Source organism: Elephas maximus, chromosome 22 (genome assembly GCF_024166365.1).
Source record: "Elephas maximus indicus isolate mEleMax1 chromosome 22, mEleMax1 primary haplotype, whole genome shotgun sequence".
Lineage (NCBI taxonomy): Eukaryota > Metazoa > Chordata > Mammalia > Proboscidea > Elephantidae > Elephas > Elephas maximus.
Window position 1 is genome coordinate 12,739,972 of NC_064840.1, and position 21,821 is coordinate 12,761,792.

General features: G+C 45.2%; 1 long non-coding RNA gene across 2 annotated transcripts in view; it reads left to right on the forward strand.

Annotated features, from left to right (window-relative positions):
* The window catches only part of LOC126065307 (uncharacterized), a 386,754-nt gene that overhangs the window by 188,017 nt on the left and 176,916 nt on the right, over nucleotides 1-21,821 (forward strand). For both annotated transcript variants that reach the window (XR_007514823.1, XR_007514822.1), the window contains 2 exons: nucleotides 8,536-8,692; nucleotides 14,447-14,574. This is a non-coding gene — a long non-coding RNA (uncharacterized LOC126065307). The remainder of the gene's footprint in view (nucleotides 1-8,535; nucleotides 8,693-14,446; nucleotides 14,575-21,821) is intronic.

Sequence of the window (21,821 nt, forward strand, 5' to 3'; positions counted from 1 at the left end):
TTTTTTCTTCTTTTCGCTCTGCTAGGCATAGCTATCACCTGATACACTCACCAAAGGGATGGTAAAACTTAAAAAAAAAAAAAAGTAAAATATGTATGAAAGAGATTAAGGCCCGGTATGAAAACTATTTTTATAGGCAGTTTGGCCTTGGCTTTGAAGTTCAATAGGGAGTGATATATTGCTATCAGCTTGGATTTCACACCTATTCAGTTCTGTAGCCAGGTAATGATGAACAACCTCCTCTGGGCATAGAAGAATGAAACAAAATTAAGGCAAGCTGTGAAGTGGCCCCCTTGCTGTAATTTCATCTCTGGGATAGATTCAGATTTGCCAGAGTGTTTAAACTTTGTTTTTCCTTTAAATTAAAAAGATGGTGTGACAATATTAAAAAATATTTGAAAAAAGGAAAAAAAAAGTCACTCGTAATCCTAACACCCAAAGACAAAAACATTGTCATTTTTACATGTTACTAGTTAGTCCTATGGAGCCCTGGTGGCGCAGTGGTTCAGAGTTACAGCTGCTAACCAAAAGGTCAGCAGTTCAAATCCACCAGCTGCTTCTTGGAAACCCTATGGGGCAGTTCTGTTCTGTCCCGTAGGGTCACTATGAGTTGGAATAGACTTCATAGCAGCGGGTTTGGTTTGGTTTTTTAGTTAGTTCTAGGAGTCCCTGGGAAACCCTGGTGGCGTAGTGGTTAAGTGCTATGGCTGCTAACCAAAAGGTCGGCAGTTCGAATCCGCCAGGCGCTCCTTGGAAACCCTGTGGGGCAGTTCTACTCTGTCCTGTAGGGTTGCTATGAGTCAGAATTGACTTGATGGCAGTGGGTTTGGTTTGGTTTAGGAGTCCCTGGGTGATGCAAATGGTTAGGCGGTACTTGACTACTGGCCGAAAGGTTGGCGGTTCGAACCCACACAGAGGTGCCTCGGAAGAAGGTCCTGGTGATCTGCTTCAAAAGGTCACAGCCTTGAAAACCCTGTCTACAGAGCACAGTTCTACTCCGCACACTTGAGGTCTCCTTGAGTTGGAATCAAGTCGATAGCAACTGACAACAACGACGAAGTTAGTCCCAGGCCTAGGCAGACTTATGATCACAAAGTTGCACGTAGAATTTACTTTTAAACAAATTTTATTTATTAACTAGGCATTTTATGGCCTGTTCCACTTCACTCTTCAGAAGCGGCCAAAGACCACATCCCAACCTCACCATCTTCCCTAGAAAGTGAGAATGCAGCCTCGTGTTTGCTACCAAGAGTCCTAAACTTTGCCCTTTTTTCTACTTTCCTCTTCCTCCATCGGCTCTCTCATTCACAGTTCTACTTGCCCTCCTGTACAGCAGCTCTTTCAATCTGCTCGTGGCACCTCCATTTCCAGAGATCCTCTCTTCAATGATGGTTGGAGGCTTGATCAAACCTTACCTGACTTCCTCCTTAGTGAGGCCCTTCCAGCTTTGACTTTGCATTTCTGCTTTCACTCTTTAGGATTCAGCTGACTCCACTGTGTATCGAGGTCATATCTGGCTGGGAATGGAGTGGGGCGGGGGGCTTACTACACAGGTCTATGACACTTGAAAGATCTTCTAGAATGAAAGCTAGTTCAATATAGCAGTGATTTAAATCTACTATGTGAAGGGTTTATTATATCCTGGTCTCTTCTGAAACTTGTACAATGTTTTTCTTTCTTCTTATCTTCCTTCCTTTCTTCCCTCTCTCCCTCCCTCCCTTTTACCTCTTTCTTCACACCAAGCAGAGGCGGATTAACCAGTGAGCAAGGTACCCACAGGTTTACAGTAAGCAAGGCACGCACGAGCTTACTTGTGTTTACTTACTAATCTGTAGTACATAATTTCACATGGGTTTCACCACATCTCTGATTCTTGCCAGTTGGGTAATCTGTCCCTGACACCTAGTCTTAGGTGGATAAACCAGATAAAAGCCAGAGCTGCTCTGGTGGAGGTACAGGGGTCTGAGGACTGTAGTGCTCTGTGAAGCCCAGGGTCTACCTGGTTCACCAGAAACACGGTTGAGTGAGGAACCGAGCTCTGACTCCCCATGGCTGCTGTGGCTGCCCAGGGGAAGGCTCCTGAGGCCGCACTGTGCGACTAGAGGGAGGTGGCAGCCTGTTTTTCAGGGCCTATGTATGAGTGCAAAGTTCACTACTCCAAGTGGTTCAAGAAGAGCCTGCCCTGGCCCACCATGCCCCTCACTAACTCTTGGGGTGGGACAATATACCAAACCAGCCCTGTCCATTCTGAAGTTGCCTTTAGAAGCTTCCAACCTGTTCCTACTTGTCACTGCAAAGAACTAGCTTGAGCATCCACAGGTCCTTGCCCTTGGGGTGGGGGGAAAGAATTAGTACTGAATGAAAACTCCCTTCTTCTCTACGAACCTTCTCCCCCCTCTCTTCCAAGCAGTAGCTCTTTCAATTTCCTTGCGGATTCAGTCTCCAGTCCCCTCTTCACTGATGGTTGGAGGCTTGATCCAACCTTCTCTGGCTTCCTCTTAACCATTCCCCAAACTCTGCTCCTCACACTTATCACTTAGCTCCCCACACTGAAGACTTTGCGCCAGCAACAGTGTGTCTCGCTGCCCCTCAACTTCACACTATAGGCTCAAGCCAGGCCCTGAGATACCAAATGCCAGCAGGAACTCCATTCTCCCTTGTCTCCAGTTGCCTATACCTATGCCATCTTCTTAGTTCTCCCCAAAGCCCTACAAGCTAGTTATCACTCTTCCTTTCACATTTGGAGAAACTGAGGCATATGGAGGTTATATAACTTCCCCATGGTCACATAGTACCTGAACTGCCAAGCCACCAACACAAAACCCAGATCTGCCTGAATCCAAAGCCACTGTGTTCCCCTGTGACATATATTAGACTCTCCAAACTGTCAAAAAATTGATCATTGAGGGCCCAGCTCTTCCTCTGACCGATTTCAATTCCCTCTTTGCACCTGTGATTGGCTTGGGGATGGAGCCATCAACTTGCTGCACAGCTGGTATCACTTAGTGTTTATTTCTTCATCTGTAAAATGGGCTTAATAATAGCAGGGGTGTTGTGGGCTAGATTAATTAACGTTTGGACAAGTTCTTTGAGATTCCCTGGATGAAAGGTACAAGGGAAGTGGCAACGGTTATTAACACAGAGGCATTTGCGGTACCTAATTTATGATTCCCCGTGTTTCCCAAGAGGGCTGCCCACTTGGCAGCCTCCACCGTGGTCCCTTACGCAGGAGAAATTTACCAGGGCAGGCAACACCCTAACATCAGGCCTGGCTTGTGGCTGCGGAGGAAATGGGACACGGTGGCTTCGCATGGGAGTGTTGCCTCATTCTTCATTGGTGGCCTGTCCTTCCATGCTGAGAGCTATGATTCCACCATTGTGTGGCCCTTGATCTGGAGCCGAAGTTCTGCTGACCGGGTCAGCCCCCACCTCCTCATTCTGCTTCCCTTTTCGTTATACTCTTCAATTACACAGCTGACTATTAAAAAAAAAACAACTATTTTGTTGTTGTTGAGAGTATACAGAGCAAAACGTACACCAATTCAACGGTTTCTACGTGTACAATTCAGTGACACTGATTGTATTCTTCGAGTTGTGCGACCATTCTCACCCTCTTTTTCTGAGTTGTTTCTCCATTCTTGACATAAACTCACTGGCCCCTAAGGTTCCTATCTAATCTTTCAAGTTGCTGTTGTCACTTTGATTCCATATAGATAACTCTCAGAAAAGTACAATGCTCAAGGCAGACATTTTTTTTAGTTAAGCTAAATACCAAGCCATGGTGTTTTCAATCGCCTCCTATATATGCAAAAGCTGGACAATGAATAAGGAAGACTGAAGAAGAATCAATGCCTTTGAGTTATGGTGTTGGCAAAGAATACTGACTACACCATGGACTGCCAGAAGGATGAACAAATCTGTCTTGGAAGAAGTATAGCCAGAATGCTCATTAGAAGCGAGGATGGGGAGACTTTATCTCACATATTGTGGACATGTTATCAGGAAGGACCAGTCCCTGGAGGACATCATGCTTGATAAAATAGAGGGTCAGGAAAAGAGGAAGACCCTCAGTGAGATGGACTGACATAGTGGCTGCGACAGAAGGCTCAAGCATAGCAACGATTGTGAGCATGGCACAGAACCAGGTAGTATTTCGTTCTGTTGTACACAGGGTTGCTGTGAGTCGGAACTGACTGGACGGCCATCTGGAGGAAGATCGCAGAAGTGAAGTGCCCTTTTCGTCATATCCTATCAAGGGTACATCCTTATTGCTATTGATATTAACCTAGATCATTTGACTGAGGTCATGTTTATCAGCAGCTGGTTACTTCTTCAATTTATTTTTGTATTGTGAAACTTTTTAAACCTGCAGAAAGTATAGAATTTAATGAATTTGCCAATGTGTGTTATAAGTTTCATGAAAACTTGTTTAGGAGGTTACTCTCTAGCCCATGCCATTATGCTCACTGAATAGCTAAATGAAAGCGGGAAATGAGCCCAAGTTTATAAAAAAGGAGAAAAAAAAAAAAAAAGATTGTCAACATTGAGCTTCAAAAAAGTGATATGAGAGCAAGATCATATCAGGGATTGGTGAATAAATGAATAAACGAATGGTGTCTCTAACATGTCCAGGAGAACCCAGTTGCCGTGAGTCGATCCCAACTCACGGTAGCCCCATGTGTGTCAGGGCAACTACGGAGCAACGTGCTCCATATGGTTTTCAATGATGAATAAATGAATAACCAAGAGTGGCAGTCAGACCCCTCCTACAAATTAATCTTTTCTCTCTAGTTTCTTGTGATCAGAAGTAAAAGCAGACCACTCTGACCACAATCGCAATAGAGGGTCCTAGGCAGAGCAGGAGAAAAATGTAGAACAAAAAATCAAATTAATAAAAAAAGACCAAACTTATCAGTCTGATAGAGACTGGAGGAACCCTGAGACTATGACCCTAAGACACCTGTTTCAACATGGAAGTGAAGCCATTCTGGAGACCCCCTTTCAGCCAAACAACAGTCAGGCCTACAAAATAAACAATAGCACCCAAGAGGAAAGAGCTCCTTAGAACAATGAACTCTATGAGACCAAAAGGGCACAATCTGTCCAAAGGAAAGACTAGAAGGCAGGAAGGGGTAGAAAATCCAGACGAAAGGCAAGAGGGAACCCAGGATGGAAACTGGGAGAGTACTAACACATTGAGGGGACTGCAAACAATGTCTTGGAACATTCTGTGTACAAATTGTTGAATGGGAAACTATTTTGCTCTGTAAATCTTCACCTAAAGCACAAATATTTAAATATAAAAAAAAAAGGAATTGAATTTTAAAAATTGAAAAAAAAAAAAAAAAGGAAGGAAGGGCAATCATTCCAAATTTGGCTTCTGCCTTACAACTGTTTTGTGGCTTTGGGCCAGCCAACTAACCTCTCAGTTTCCTTACTTATAAAAGAAGATAATGACACCTTCTTTGGGGGCTGGTGGTGTAGTGGGTGTTGAGAAAATTAATTGGGTGATGGTAAACGGCTTTGAGATCTCCAGATGAAAGGGGCCGCCAAGGTGAGCTGTTATTATCGTTGTTACCTTCCTTGAGTTCCCTCTCACTTCCCCGCCTCCCCCAAGGGTGGCTCCTCTCTGCCTCCTGGAGACTCATGGTGCCCCAGAAGTGAGTTTTATGTGGACAGGGAGCCTGCCTTTCATTGGCTGACTCTTCCCTGGGGCCACTTGGCATAAGGCCTCCAGGTGAGAGGGATACAATGCCAGGAACTTGGCTGCCCTGCCTCATGTCCTTCCAGAAGGCTTGATGTTCCCCAATGTCAACCAGGCCCTGCTGTACATGGCAGTCTGAAAAAACACACCTTTTCCCCCTTCCTGGCATGATAAAATAGGGTATTCTTTTAGATCCTCTATTTTGGGGGTTCCACCTGTTGGCCTTGGAGCCCTGGTGGCACAATGATTAAATGCTCGGCTGCTAACTGAAAGGTTGGTGGTCATATCCACTCAACAGGGACATGGGAGGAAGACCGGGCACTCTGCTTCTGTAAAATCACAGCCAAGAAAACCCTATGGTGCAGTTCTACTCAGTCACATTGGCTTACTGTGAGTCCTAATCGACTCAACGGCACCTAATAACAACTACCACACCTATTGGTGAAACCTGGATTTAGAAGTAGAGACCAGGTGTCTGGCAGCTGGTGCCTAAAGAGACCTGGAGTCTACTTGCATCCACTCCAGACCAGAGCCACCCTCCTTTCTTTCTCACGTGTGGTGCCTCAAGTTAAAGATATGGGATCTATACCTCTTTCAGTTTGTGTGTTTCTGGTGGAGGAAAAAGACCACGAGCTTTGAAGTCACAGCTGTGTGCCCTTAGACATATTGTTCAGCCTCCCCCTTTTTTTTTTTTTTTTAACATCTTTAAAATGGGGATAATCATGCCAACCACAAGGAGCCCCGGTGGCTCAAATGGTTAAGCGTTCAGCTGCTAACTGAAATGTTGGTGGTTCGAACCCACCCAGCAGCTCCACTGCAGAAAAAACCTGGCAAGCTGCTTCTGTAAAGATTACAGCCAAGAAAACCCTATGGGGCAGTTCTACCCTGTCCTATAGGGTTGCTAGGAGTTGGAATCGACTTTGACGGCACACAACAACAACAATGCCAGCCATACAGTGTTGTTGGGTGGAATGAGTGAAATGACATGTGTTAAAATACCCAGGAGTTTGGTTTCTTTCCCCTTTCTCCTCTTCCAATTTCCTAAGCTGTTCTTGGTTTTTTTTTTTTTTAACCTATCATGATTCTGGATCCCTGGTGGCACAGTGGTTAAGAGCTCAGGCTGCTAACCAAAAGGTCGGCAGTTTGAATCCACCAGCCGCTCCTCGGAAACCCCATGGGGCAGTCTACCCTGTCCTGTAGGGTCGCTATGAGTTGGAATCGACTTGATGGCAACCGGTTTGGTTTTTTTAGTATCATGATTCTTGTTTTGCTTCTTATGCTTCCTGTCCCAGTAAACACCAGGTTCCTGGATCCAGAAACATGGGCTCCAGCCTTCTCTCATTCCTCACCTCCCACAGCATGTCCGTCTCCAAGGACAGGTTTCCTCACACCTTCTCCGTTCTCTCTTCTTCCCCCCTTGCTACCTGCCCCACCTTAGGCCAGGTCACCCTTTTTTCTTACCAGTCCTCTCGCTGATCTGCCCATTGTCACTCATAGTTCTTTCAGTCTCTCTTATTCTCTCTGTTTAGCCTCTCTTTAGATCACCAAAGGAGACTTTTTTTTTATAATTCTTTTTTTAAATTTAAAATATGAGATTGTGATATACTTAAGTGTTGACATTTTATTGAAAAGTGTGCATGTACTAAAATTATCCTACAATGCCTGATTGTAAGGTCCCCTGGTAGCACAGTGGTTAAGTGATTGGCTGATAACTGAAAGGCCGGTGGTTCAAAACCCACCACCAGCTTCTCGGGAGAACACACCTGGGTATCTGCTCCCATAAAGATTACAGCCTAGGAAGCTGTTTGGGGCTGTTCTACTCTGTCCTGTGGGTAGGAATTGACTCGACAGCACACAACAACAGCAGCAATGATGCCAGATTATAAAGTATTTCAATCTAACACCTGAAAACTTCTCTGATTGTGAGATTCTATTTCAATTGGGTTTTGCTTACCAGTATAAAGTCTAATAAGGTACTAACTTGATACCTACTTCTTTGAACAGATTCTAAGAAACTTCTGCTTCTATTAGGAAGAGCATAAAAAAGGGAATCACCAGACTTCCATTCTGGCCAAGGTTCTACCAACTCTTTCGCTACCTGACTGAGTACCATGGACAATCCAGTAATTTGGAGATGTTTTAAAGTTCATCTGCAGATAACAATGGCCACATTTATTTCCCCATTCTCCCTTCTCGCTCTTCATTCCTCTTCCCCCTTCTCCTCTTCCCTGACTCCTTTCCCTCCCTCTCCTCTCTTCTTCCTTCCTACTCTAACCTTCTTCCCTCATCTCCCGCCTCTGCTTCCTTCTCCCCATGTCCTCATTTTTGTTCATTCTCTCTCTTCCCCTCAAACTTTTCATCTGCCTGCTGGTCTGGCTGGCTCCTTATCCACCTCTCTTCATACCTTATCCATCTTCCTCATGGAGGCCTCCTATCTGGACTGAAGTGAGAGAGAATCCCACATCTGTCACCTCCATCTTTGGTGTGGGTGGAAGGACGTCAGAAGAGACTCCATAATGCCTCCTACACCATTGACATGGCTACACTTTGGGGAAACCAATGACACTGCAAAAGAGCTGTCCGCCCATGGAATTCCAGGGAGAGGGACCTGGGACTGCACCCCACTTTTCTTCACCCATCTGTGCTCTCTTCTCTTCGCATGAATGTGGCTGCTCAAAGGCTGGCTTCTTTCTTGGAAAGTTTAACAACTACTTTTTCTCCATCACTGTAGCCTTTTACTCCCCAAGCATGGCAAGTTATTGCATCCTTCCTTAATGGTACGTTTCTTGATGGCAGGAACCATATCTTATACATGTTTATGTCTTCAACAGGGCCTACCTGGTACCTGGGATACCACATCAGAGTTCAACCAGTATTTGTGGAATTAAATGGAGTGGAGAAATGATGTTCTCCTGGCTGGAGTCTTTCAGAATAAACCCCCTTTGGGTTCCCATCTGCGATGGTTACTTTTATGTCAACTTGGCAAAGGTATTTAAAAAACAAAACCAAACAATGACTAAGCCTGTTGTTGTTGATTCTGACTCTTGGTGACCCCATGTGCGTCAGAGTGTAACTGCACCCCATAAAATTTTCAGTGGCTATAATCTTATAGAAGTAGATTGGCAGGTCTTTCTTCCATGGCTAGGCTACTGTACCCAGTTATTTAATCAAACACTAATTTAGGTGTTACTGTGAAGGTTTTTTTTTTTTTTTTTTTTTGTGAAGGTATATTGTAGGTGTGGTTTCACATCTACAGTCAGTTGACTTTAAGAAAAGGAGATTACCCTCAATAATGTGGGTAGGCCTCATGTAATCTGCTGAAGGACTTAAAGCAAAAATGGAGGTTTCTTGGGGGAAAAGAAAGTCTGCCTCAAAACCACAATATCACCTTCTCCCTGAGTTTTCACGTTGCTTGCCTGCCCTATGGATTTTAGGCTTGCCAGCCCCCGCAGTTGCATGGGAATCCCTGGGTGGTGCAAACAGTTAACAAACTCTGCTGCTAACTGAAAGGTTGGAGGTTGAAGTCCACCCGGAAGCGCTTCAGAAGAACAGCCTGGTGATTTGCTTCTGAAAAACCTGCCATTGAAAATTCTACGGAGCATAGTTCTACTCTGATGCACGTGGGATCGCCATGAGTTGGCATTGACTCGATGGCAACTGGTTTGTTTGTTTGTTTTTTATCTTGTGGGTTTGGGCACCATGTTCCCTTTCTAAAGTCTAGAACATCTTAAATTCTAAAACACATCAGACCCTGGGGGTTTGGGATAAGAGATTGGGAGCCTGTATTTGTTTTTATGAATTGGGAAGTTATTTAGAATGAGTCAATTTAAAGAGAAAAAATAAGAAAATAAATTATACGAAGAGCGGTGCTCAGATGTGGCTGAAATCCCAGAGCAGCACCCACATGACTGGAGTTGGGGAAAGCCTGTCCTGGGGGGTATTTTCCATCCCTTTAATTACCCCTCAACTCTTTTTTGCTTTCTCTACTCCCTGTTCTCCAAGCACCCTCTTATTGCCTCCAAGTGGAGAGTGTCTCCGTGTGGGATGGTTAGTTAATGAACAATCTTTTCCTACCCATAAAGTGAGACGCGGCGCCAAGAATTCATTTGACATTCACGATACTTTTAGAGGCCACCTTGGGGGGCATGGGCATCTGTGCAGGAAGGGGTTTCTCTGGAGATTCAGGGTGGGGGCAGGAATCAGGGATCTTAGGGCTCGGGTCCCTGGCAATGTTTTGGGGTGAAGGTCGTGGCCTCGCGCCCAAACACACCAAAGCGTTGTATTCTGAAAGGGCTGGTTCAATACTTTCACAGGGCAATATCCCCAGCCTTAAGTAGTTCTTAAAACACCGAACAACATTAGCTCCTGCAAATGAGGGAGGCTTAAACCTAAACCTGATTACAGTCAAGAGTGGCCAGGCGGCCAAGGTGCTATAAAGAAATGATGTTATTATGTCCAAGGGATGCCATTAAAACTCTGTTTACAAACCAAATGTGCCAGAAAATGGGTCAGGGAAAGAATTATTAGCGAGAATGCTATTTGATCTCTTTTATGATCCAGTGAGTCATATTGCTCCATGCTCTAGAAGGTGAATAATGAAAACCTCAGGCCTGTTGGCCCAGAATTCCGTGTTCTTTAACCTCAGATGCCCTCTTAAGTGTGACTTGCCCTAAATCAAATGGGACATCAGATGCCACTGGGCCTCTCCCCCTTCCCGAGAGGTAATTGAAGGGGTGATTGGCGTACTGGGCGCATAAAATCTCTGTTCAAGATGATGGATAGCCAAGGGGAAGGGTCAATGGGCAGGACTTGGAGTCAGGGCTTTGTTGCTACATGCCCCATATCTGCAGGGTTTGAGACTCCAAAGCTGCCTTTGTTCTGGCTCCTGGATCCTCAGCTGACCAAGCAAAAGGAGGCTCAGGGGTGGACATAACACCTGATCCTGCTGGCCACAGTTTTTCCTCCCTTTGCCCCCTCAAAGGAGGTTATAAGGAGCAGGACAGATCTGGGTAGACATCTCAACGTTAGACATCTCAACTCCACCCACTACTGAATGCAACCTTGGGAAAGTTACTTAAGGCCTCTGAGCCTCAGTTTCTATATCGGTAAAAGGACACAGCCACAGTTTAAGCTCTTACGTTGGGTCTAGCACTATGCTGAAGGCGGCGGTGGTTCAGTGGTAGAATTCGTGCCTTCCATCCTGGAGACGCAGGTTCAATTCCCAGCCAAGGCACCTCAAGAACAGCCAACACTTGCCTATTGGGTTGAGTGTGGCTGAGATGCTGAACGGGTTTTAGCGGAGCTTCCAGACTAAGACAGACTAAGAAAAAAGGCCTGGCAATCTACTTCTGAAAACTTAGACAATGGAAACCCTATGGATCATAGGGTCCCCATGAGTCAGAGGCTAACTTGATGGCAGCTAACAACAACAACACTATGCTAAAATGCTTTACGTGTGTCAGCTTATTTTAATCCTTGTAACAATCAGACTAACTTTATTATGACTTGACCATGTGGCAGACACTTTCCTATGAACTTTTCATCTCTTAGTTCATTTAATCTTCACAAATAACTCTACCAGGTAGTGCCAAGATCAGGGTGTGTTCGAATAGCCAAACTTTCAGCTAGTAGTCGAGCTTTTAACTGTTCGCACCACCCAAGGACTCATGGCTCTACAAGAGCAGACCCTGAACCAAAGATGTGAGTGTGAGTTGTTAATGTGGGAGGAGGTCCCAGGAAGCATCAGTAAGGAAGACCAGAAAGGAAAGAAGCGGATCTAGCCATAGCCCTGGCCCTGTATCATCACCATCATGATTGTAGGCAACTGGGGTGCAACCCCTGTGGGGATCTTTAGGGAGAGTGCTCAGAATGCACCCCCCCAGTTGTCTCACCAGAGGATGAGGAAGTTGGGGCAGTGATTCGCCATGTCCAGTTGATTATTAGTGGCAGACATCTCTAGGAGTCTTAGCTCCAGGCACTCTCAGCCTACCCCAGGTGGGTCCAAGGAGCCAAAGAAACCCTCCAGGTAAAGCATTGTAGGTGCTTGCATTTGGAAGCCATTGAACTGGCATGCCTGGGTATGGTGCCCAGATGGTATAGGTGGGTAACCACAGCACCCCTTACAGGTCGGTGGTACCCAAACCAGTTGTCGTCATCTCTGACTCATGGCATTCCTTGTGCATCAGAATAGAACGGTACTCCATAGAGTTTTCAATGGCTGATTTTTCAGAAGTAGATCACCAGACCTGTCTTCTGAGTTGCCTCTAGGTGAACTTAAACTTCCAACATTTTGATTAGCAGCCGAGCACGTTAACCATTAGGTAAAAAGCTAGGGATAGGAAAATCGAGCCACAGAGAACTTGAGTCTTCCCAAAGATTACCCAGCTGACAAGTGGTGAAGTCGGATCTCCTCTGGTCGCCTGACTTCAGGGTCTACAGTTTAAGCCTCTGGGCTACACACCATAACCCTTCCTGGGAGGTACTGATGCCCCATTTATGAATGAGGAGTTTGAAGTTTAGAGAGGTGAGTTAACTCTGTCTCATAGCAAATCAGCAACGGAGCCAGGATTTAAGCTCAGCTCCCACTGACCTCAAAGCCAGGCCTAGACTCAGCATGCTGCACCCGTTTTCCTGCTGAGGGAGCCCCTGAGTTACCCTGAATTGGTGCAGTGCCGTGGCCCCAGTGTCTTGAACTGGATGATCAGGCTATAAGAACAGGCAGACGGCGCAGGCTGTCTTGTTTCCTTAAGGTCAACATTACGGTTGGGTGTGGGGAGCCTGTTTGTGAGCACTTGGCCTGTTTGTCCAACCTCTGGAGAGGCCACCACGGGGCTGACTCGTGGCTCTTGCTTTTGTTAGTTGCCGTTGAGTTGATTCCCACTCATGGTGACTCCATGTGTGCAGGGTAGAACTGCTCCATAGGTTTTCAAGGCTGTGACCTTTTGGAAGCAGATCGCCAGGCCTGTCTTCCGAGGTGCCTCTGGGTGGGTTTCAACCACCAACCTCTCAGCTAGTAGCTGAGCGCTTAAACCTTTGCATCACCCAAGGACTCATGGCTCTAGAACCATCCAATCTGTTTCCAGGCCCTGGATACTGCCTGATTCAGCTCTTTATTTCCTCCTTTCCCCTCCCGGGTTATCCTTCATGCTATCTGGGCACATCAAAAATTATGCACCTTAGAATCAGAGCGGGCATAAAAGGCTGTAATTATGCCCTAACATGGATTCTCTGAGATCTTCCAGCAGAAACCCTGCCTTCTCCTCCTTCCTGTCTTCCTTGCCTTCAGATACAGAGGCTTCGAAAAGCTCGCTGGGCCCACAAGCACCCTGGCAGGGAGGGTGGGGAACAGAAACCACATGGCTCTTGTAGATGCTCTCAACATTTTGTGGTTTTCTGGTCCACCTCGCTAGACTGTGCCCAGTGCTGTTCCCGGAGCCATTTGTCATTGTACTTACAACTCACATCACACCCCGAGTCAGCCTGCTACCCAGCAGAGCCAACAGTCGAGCTGTTTTCATGCAAAGCCAGCAAAAACAGACCGCCTGGCGGAGCTGGAAAACATGCAGCCTCCAGCGCCTTTCTTTCTTGCAGAAATAATAAATGATAACAGCCCCGAGGCTGGCTGGGGCCTGGGGATGGCAAGAAAAACAGGTATCTTCTAAGCCCTGGACTTGCTTGGTGACCTTGGGCGAGTGCCTTCCTCTCCCTGGGTCTCATCTGTTTTCTCATCTGCAAAAACGGAAGTGTTGGGCTACAAGTGAGCCCGCCTCCATTTGTTTTCAACGTTGGGGGATTATTGAGCGGGCGCGTTCCCAGTAACCAGGGTTATTATTGCTGCCGGTTGCCGTTGGATCGGCTCCGACTCACTGTGATCTCGTGCACCACAGAGCGAAATACTGCCTGTACTCTCTCTGAAGGCTCTGAGGGAAGATTCTTTTCGTCCTTCTTAGCTTCTGGCAGCCCCAGAGGTTCTTTGTCTTGCAGTTGCAGCGTAACTTCGTCCTTACATGGCCCTCCGCCCTGTCTGTTTCTGCATCCCTTTTCCTCTTTTATAAGGATTAGATTAAGACCCATCCTACTTCAATATCCACCACCTGTCTGTCAGTCTGTCCCACTGTGGTGGCTTGTGTGTTGCTATGATGCTGGGAGCAATGCCACTGGTATTTCAAATACCAGGAGAGTCACTCATGGGGGACAGGTTTGGCAGAGCTTCCAGGCAAAGACTAGGAAGAAAGCCCTGGCAATCTACTTCCAAAAATTAGGCAATGAAAACCCTATGGATCACAACAGAATATTGTCTGATGAGCCCCTTAGGCTGGAAGGCACTCAAAATACGCAGTGGCATGAACAATAGAGTCAACCATCCCAAAGATTATGAAGATGGCTCAGGACCGGGCAACATTTTGTTCTGTTACACATAATGTCACCGTGAGTTGAAGTCGACTCGACAACTAACAGTAACGACAAAAACCCGCTGCCGTTGAGTCGGTTCCGACTCACGGAGTCTTCACATGTTACAGAGTAGAACTGCTTCACAGGGCTTTCGTGGCTGGATCTTTACAGGAGCAAATCACCAGGCCTTTCTTACACACCGGGTGGGTCATGCCGCCAACCTTTCAGTTGGTAGCCGAGTGCCAACCATTTGCTCAGCAACAAATGGTTTGCAAATGTCATGTGAGGGTTACTATTGTTATCATTTTTATTATTTGAGATGCTAAGTTCTAACATTTTCCTTTTTGGAAGGTTCTCTTCTCATGGAAAAGATGGCTCCGTGAGAGATGAATCCAGGGCTGCCTCCCCACACATACCATACACAGGGCTCCCTGCCTCCTTGAACTTCAAAGAAGCCCCACCAGGAAGCTGGACACGCGGTAAGTACAGCAGGAGGAGAAGGGAGCTGGCTGCGAGGTCCGGAGCACAGCAGCTGTTTTCTATCGCACCAGGGTGGCCAGGGCTGCTAGGATGAGCCTGTTTACTCCTTGCAGATAACATCTCGGTAGACTCTGGGGAGGATGGGAAGGACGCTTAGGGTCAGCCTTCACCTTTGTAGTTGTTTAAATATCGATTATCATGCGTCTGGGACTGACTTTGTCTGGGCGGAAGAGGGAGTAATATGTTTGAGCTCACTGCATATATATTCATGTGGAAACTTCAGTTAAGAACTGAAAAAAAAAAAAACCAACAAAAAAACCAAACCTGTTGCTAATGAGTCGGTTCCAACTTCTGGTGACCCCATGTGTTAGAGTAGAACTGCCCTATGGGGGTTTCTTGGCTGTAATCTTTATGGAAGATTGCCAGGCCTTTCTTCCACAGTGCTGCGGGATGAGATCGAACTGCTAACTTTTAGCTGAGCAGCCAAGTGCAAACCCTTAAAAAAAAAAGCCCTTTGCCATCGATTCGATTCCGACTCATAGCGACCCTACAGAACAGAGTAGAACTGCCCCATAGGGTTTCCAAGGAGCACCTGGTGGATTCAAACTGCCAGCCTTTTGGTTAGCAGCTGAACTCTTAACCACTACGCCACCAGGGTTTTCAAACCCTTAGGGAATCTTAAATCTCTTAACAACATGGGTGATTCTCAACCATCCTTTTTCTGGTGAAGAAAGTGTTAAGCAGCTCCTCATTACCCTCCTTGTTGAAAACTGTTTCTAAGATACCAGAGACATTCCTTGTATTAATTAAATTTGTCAGTGAATATTAACATGAGGTGGAGCTGTCTAACTAATCAGAATGGGAGCGGGATGCTAAATGGATTTCAGGAAATAAGAATTCTCTGGACAAAGATGTTTTGGAGACAACTGATTAAAAAAAGTCGCAGATTTTCTTAACTGCAGATTTCTCAGTCTATCATATACTCATCTGCATTTTCATTTTTTTCTCTCTGATATGTCGCTAAACCACCAGTTGCTGTCCAGTTGACTCTGACTCATGGCGACCCCATGTGTGTTAAGAATAGAACTGTGCTCCATAGGGTTTCTGGTGGCTGATATTTTGGAAGTAGATCGCCAGGCCTTTCTTCCGAGGTGCCTCTGGGGAACGGAACCTCCAACCCTTTGCTTAGCAGTTCAGCATGTTAACTGTTTGCACCACCTGGGGGCTCTGAGAAGTACCTAAGCCCAGTGCCCTTGCGTAGATTCTGATTCATGGTGTTACAGAGTAGAACTGTTACACAGGGTTTTCTTGGCTGTAATTTTACCCAAGTTGATTGCCAGGCCTTTCTTTTGCAGTGCTACTGTGTAGGTTCGAACGTTTAGATTAGTAATCGAGTGCAAATCATTTGTGCCACACAGGGACTCCGAGAAGTGTCTTTATTGTTGCTAGGTGCCATCGAGTCGGTTTTGACTCACAGCAACCCTACGTACAACAGAACTACTTCAGAAAAGGCCTGGCAAGGGCCCCAACCGCTTCTAGAACCATGAAGTGGAAGCAGAGAGGGAGTAGGGGAATTAACCCTCTCTCTGTTGTTGTTCTTAGGTGCTGCCAAGTTGGTTCTGACTCATAGTGACCCTATGAACAAACAGAACAAAACACTGCCAGGTCCTGCACCATCGTCACAGTTGTTCCTGTGCTTGAGCCCATTGTTGCAGGCACTGTGTCAATCCTTCTCGTTGAGGGTCTTGCTCTTTTTTGCTGACCCTCTACCAAGCATGATGTCCTTCTCCAGGGACTGGTCCCCGGGAAGTATCTAGTAGACCACATTTCCACAGGCATTTTTGGACTGTAGGGTCTTTAATTTGTGGAGTATCTTATGAGATTAGCCTTCCAGGGAACACACCTTGATGAAGGCTGCCATAGAAGATAAAGGAGTTAACATGCTTTGCACAGTGTACAACACGGAATAAGTGCTTGGTGAGTGGTACTATTGCTACTATTATGGAGGGGTTGGACTTTGAAAACACCTCCAAGTCTGAAAGTCTGTGAACCTAGTTATAATGACATGGTAAAGTCACTTTGTTGGCATTGGAATAAATGAAAGAAAAATTTCAATCATGCACTCACACACACAGTTTCCTCGGTAATTTAAATTCGGTTCCAGACAAGTAGCAAAGCCGCTCTTCATTTACTTCTTCCTTCTGCTTTCTCACAAGATCATAACAAGCCATGACATTCTCAGAGCCAAGCCAAATAGATCCAAGGAGAACCCCAGGGCACACGTTTCAGCATTTGGTGGAAATGTGTTGTCTTGAAAAGGTAGGCACTTTGGTGGAACCTGGGTTGGACTGAGTTTTAGGTTGGACATGCATTAGCAATGGTCTTATGGAAACCACCTCACTGCTTTGAGCCCTGTGGCTTCTTAACTTCAAACGTAAAACTAAAAACCAAACCAGTTCTTGCTGAGTTGATTCTGACTCATGGTGACCCCATGTGTGTCAGAGTAGACCTATGCTCGTAGGGTTTTCAAGGTTGTGACGTTTCAGAAGTAGATCACCAGGCCTTTCTTCCAAGGTACCTCCGGGTGAATTTGAACCACCAACCTTCTGGTTAGTAGTTGAGTGCTTTTAACCACTTGTACTGCCCAGGGACTCATGTCAAATATAACCGTGAGATGAAAAGTATCACTTTGACACTTGAAGTCTGGTTCACAGACCAGCACCACTGACATCACCTGGAAGACATTATTTTCTTGGGGAGGGTTTGATCTTTTCCCATCTACTTACCATTTCCAGGTTTTTTTCAGTGACTTGGTAAGGTAACCACTTGCTTGGCCAGATGCACCTTAACGTTTTGGAACTCCAGGTCAAGATGGCAGCTCCTATTTTAGGGAGACAGCTGGTGCCAGTTCTAGTTTTTATTTCTATATCTGGCTCTCTCTGGGGCGGGGGTGGGGTGGGGTGGGGGGGAGCCTCGTCAGTCTGGAAGACTAACTTTCCTTCACTCTCCTGACTCTGCCATCACCTCCTTGGCCCCTTGCTCGCTCTTTCTCCTTTTCCGTAATAAAACAGCAGCGTAATCAGACCCTGTAATGTGTCTTGGCTAGAGGAATAAACCCAGACAGCTCATGGTTATGTTTGACATGAGTCCCTGGGCAGTGCAAATGGTTAAAAGCACTCAACTACTAACCAAAAGGTTGGTGGTTCAAATTCACCCAGAGGTGCCTTGGAAGAAAGGTCTGGCAATCTACTTCTGAAAGGTCAGAACCTTGTTTCCATGGATGAAAACTCTTGGGGCCAAACAGATATTTACAAATATTGAGAGCACTGTACTGATCCCCACCAGCATCATGGCTGTCTACAGATAAATAGCTTCTCAGAGAAGTTGTGCTTTTCCCTACACCCTCTTGTTTCCTGTTTCACTCTTCTGTCTTGCCTCTTACCCTGATGAAGTTACAACCAAGAGGGTCTCCTGAAGAAATTCTTCACTGTCTTTGGGAATTCAGAACCTGAGGGCTTGGGGTATATTACTCTGGGGGACCAGCCCAAAAATGGGGTTTTGAAAGAGGAATGTTTTGATATATTCAGTGGTTTAGTCAACTGAGAGTCTTTGTGAGCAGAGGTGAATATCTCATGTGGGGTGGTCAGAGAACCAAGCTCAGGGTGATTATATTAGCATCTGGCTGCTCCAAGTATTCCTTTATTCATGTGTTTGTTAGACATAGAGACATTGAATCCCCAGCATGCGTAAGGCAGTGTATTCGGCACTGGAGTTACCATGCTCTATCAGGCAGGGCCCGGATGGAAAGCAACATCATAAAGCTGCTTCAGGCAGAGAGGATTGAATTCAGGGACTTGAATCCATGGTCATGGAAGAGTTGAGGAGGCAACCCAGAGATTACCAATAGCAAGAAGTTACTACTACAATAAAGACAATAAAAGGAGCTTCTATTACCAGAGCCCAGGTGCCAGAACCTCCAAGTGGAAGCCAAGATCACAGAGTCATTGCAGCTGCTGCAGTCATGTCACTAGGGTTGTTGCCACCTACTGTGGTAACTCATGGTGTCACCACCCCGCCATGGACCTCCTCCCATACCAGACCATGCAGCAATGTTTATTATCAATTTTAATCATAGAATAATATGTGATAAATATAGTTGTAAATTGCTTAAATGTAATACTTCTTAATACATATACTAACGACAAATTGTTTTATAAAATCTTTCTACACTGAATTACAACATGACTAGTTACAATATCATTAGTAACTGAGCGGAAGCCTTTTTTGATTTTTCACCTTCTTTTCCTTTAATTACTACTTCGTTCTCAAAAAAACTTATTGATATAGTCTCACGAATACTACTTACCACAATATTGTAGTGAAAACACCAGAAAATTTGACAAGATCTGCGACTATAAAAACACCGGCAGCAAGGAAAACAACAGTGCACACTTGCAGTGTGCAGACGAAACCACGTGATTTGAAGCATCTTTGTCATTGGGTAATAATGACAGCTCTGACTGGAGCGTATTAGAAGGTTCAACAAGTAAATTAGCACAGAGTAAATTTAGCCTTGTAGGTATATTGATACTTGTAAGCTGGGTTTATGAAAAGTGTTTTTGTTGTTATAACTAATGACAGGTATCTGTATCTATATATCATTGTACTTTAGATGAAGGTTTACAGAACAAACTAGCTTTTCATTAAACAGTTAGTACACATTGTTTTATGATACTGGTTAACAACCCCACGACACGTCAAGACTCTCCCTTCTTGACCTTAGTTCCCTACTACCAGCTTTCCTGTCCCCTCCTGCCTTCTAGTCCTTGCCCCTGGGCTGTTGTGCAGCTTTAGTCTCCTTTTGTTTCATGGGCCACGACACGGATATTTTTATTAAAAAATAATAAAGTTCTGCTCAAACGCTGCACAAAAGTTTTATAGACAGTCATTTTTAGTGTCACCCCCTCTGACAGTGTCACCCAGTGTGGTCCTCACCTACCCCCACCCCAGTGATGCCATCGAGCTGCTGCCAAAGGATGATGGGTAGGTGGAACGAGAAATACCCTGGCTTCTCTCGTCCTCCTTCCTGCCAGTCTTCCACCAGTGCCTCCTACTAGCTGAAGCTACGAGGAAGCCAGAGGCAAAGGAGCTTGGGAAATGTAGTTCCCTATGATGTGGAGCCCAACAGAGAGGGACAGGGAAGAGATCTGAGAGCAAACAGGCGATTGGCTGGTGCAGTAGTGAAAGGGACCAGCAGCCTCTGCTCTCCTGTAGAGATGTGAGCACCAATTATTGTCTGACCTTACCCTCAAAATCTACCTCCCCAAGCAAAAACTAAATGTAAAGGGAAAGAGGTGATGGTCTTCCAATTTGTTTTTTTAACCTAAAAGTTTGGGAACTTGGCAAGGGGGAAACAAGTTCATATTTCAGAAGGGAACTGACTTAGTGCATGAACAAAAACTTGGATACATGGATCCCTACTAATATCACTTTAAATTCAGATCCCCAAACTGAACTTAGCCCGGGGATTCTTCTAGCTCTGAGAACACCTTCTTCTGTAATAATAATGGTGATGAACTTTTACAGAATGCCTGCAACGTGCCAGTCATCGTGCTGAGTGTTTTCTAGGTGTCATCTCATTAAATTGTACCCAATTAATCCCACGTGGTGCTACACTTATTATACCTATTTTATAGATTAGCGAGCCAAGGTTTGAACAGGTCAAATCACTCCCTTTTTTCACGTTGCCAGCAAGTGGTAGAGTTGGGTTTGGAGACAGGAGCCTTTGGCGACAGGAGCCTTGGTGGGACAACAGTTAAGCACTTGGCTGCTAGCTGAAACGTTGTTGGTTCAAACCCACCCAGTGGGAGAAAGACCTGGTGATCTGCTTCCATAAAGTTTACAGCCAAGAAAATCCTATGGGGCAGTTCACATGGGGTCGCTTTGACAGCAATCAGACTTCAGAATTCATATGTATAGGAACTCCTCAATACTGTTTCCCATTCCTTTGGGATTATGTAATTGGGCGACTGATAAAAGGACAGTATCTTACGATATGATTCAGCTGCTAGAAAAGCAACCACAAATAACCATAGCTTAAGCGAGGCAGACACTCATTTCCCTTGCACATGAGAGACTGTGCTGGTATGGTGGCTTTACAGTTTGAAAGATAGGCTTCTTCTATCTTTTTTCTTCATCATCTTTAGGGCGTTTTCATTGACTACATGTTTCTGGATATCCCACCACCAAGTCTTTATTTTAGCCAGAGCAAAGAAGAAAAGGAAGGTAGGGGAGAAATGCCCCTTCACTCTGACAGTATGACCTGAATATTGCACACATACAGCTCTGGCCCATTGACCTAGCTGCAAGGGAGGCTGGCAACGGGCAGCACAGTTAAAACTCAATGTTTGTATTTATACAGTAGAAAAGGAAAACTGATACTGAGGAACAACTTAGTGGCTGTGACACAGATACCTTTCCTTTTACTTTGATGTACTGATTAAAAACTCCTTCCATATTTCATCTCAGCTTGTGCAAATCTTCAATTTGGGCTAATTTGGCCTTCAGTTTATACATGAGGCAACAGAGGACAAAAGAGGGGAAATGATTTGCTTCATGTCACCAAATGATATTTGAATGGGGATTAATTTTATAAGTGGCCATTCACTTACAATTTATTGCTGTATTATAAATGGCTTTTGCTTTCTTGTATAACCTCATTACTGAATGCCTGGTGTATGCTACATATCATATTTAGATTTGGATAAAAATTATTATATAATGAAGACCACATGCATGGAAACACCCTTTGTTTAATGCTCAGTGCTATTAAACTATTAGGAATTATTACTGAGAATATTACTAAGCCCCAGTTTTTGATATTTACAAACTTCCAGAAAGTCTGAACTAAATAACTCGTGTGACATAATGAAAAATAGGTGTGACGGCTCAAGTGTCTGGTGGGTTTACTCAAGAAATATATATATATATATATATGTTGTTCGGTGCTGTTGAGTTAATTTTTGACCCATAGCGACCGTATGTAACAGGGTCTGCCCCACAGGGTTTCCTAGGCTGTGATCTTTACAGGAGCAGATTGCCAGGTCTCTGATCTTTATCCTGTGGAGCCACTGGGTGGATTTGAACCGCCAACCTTTCAGTTAGTATCTGAGTACTTAACCATTGTGCCGCCAGTGCTCCATATATGTACATACATATATATATATTTGTTGTTGTTGTTAGGTGC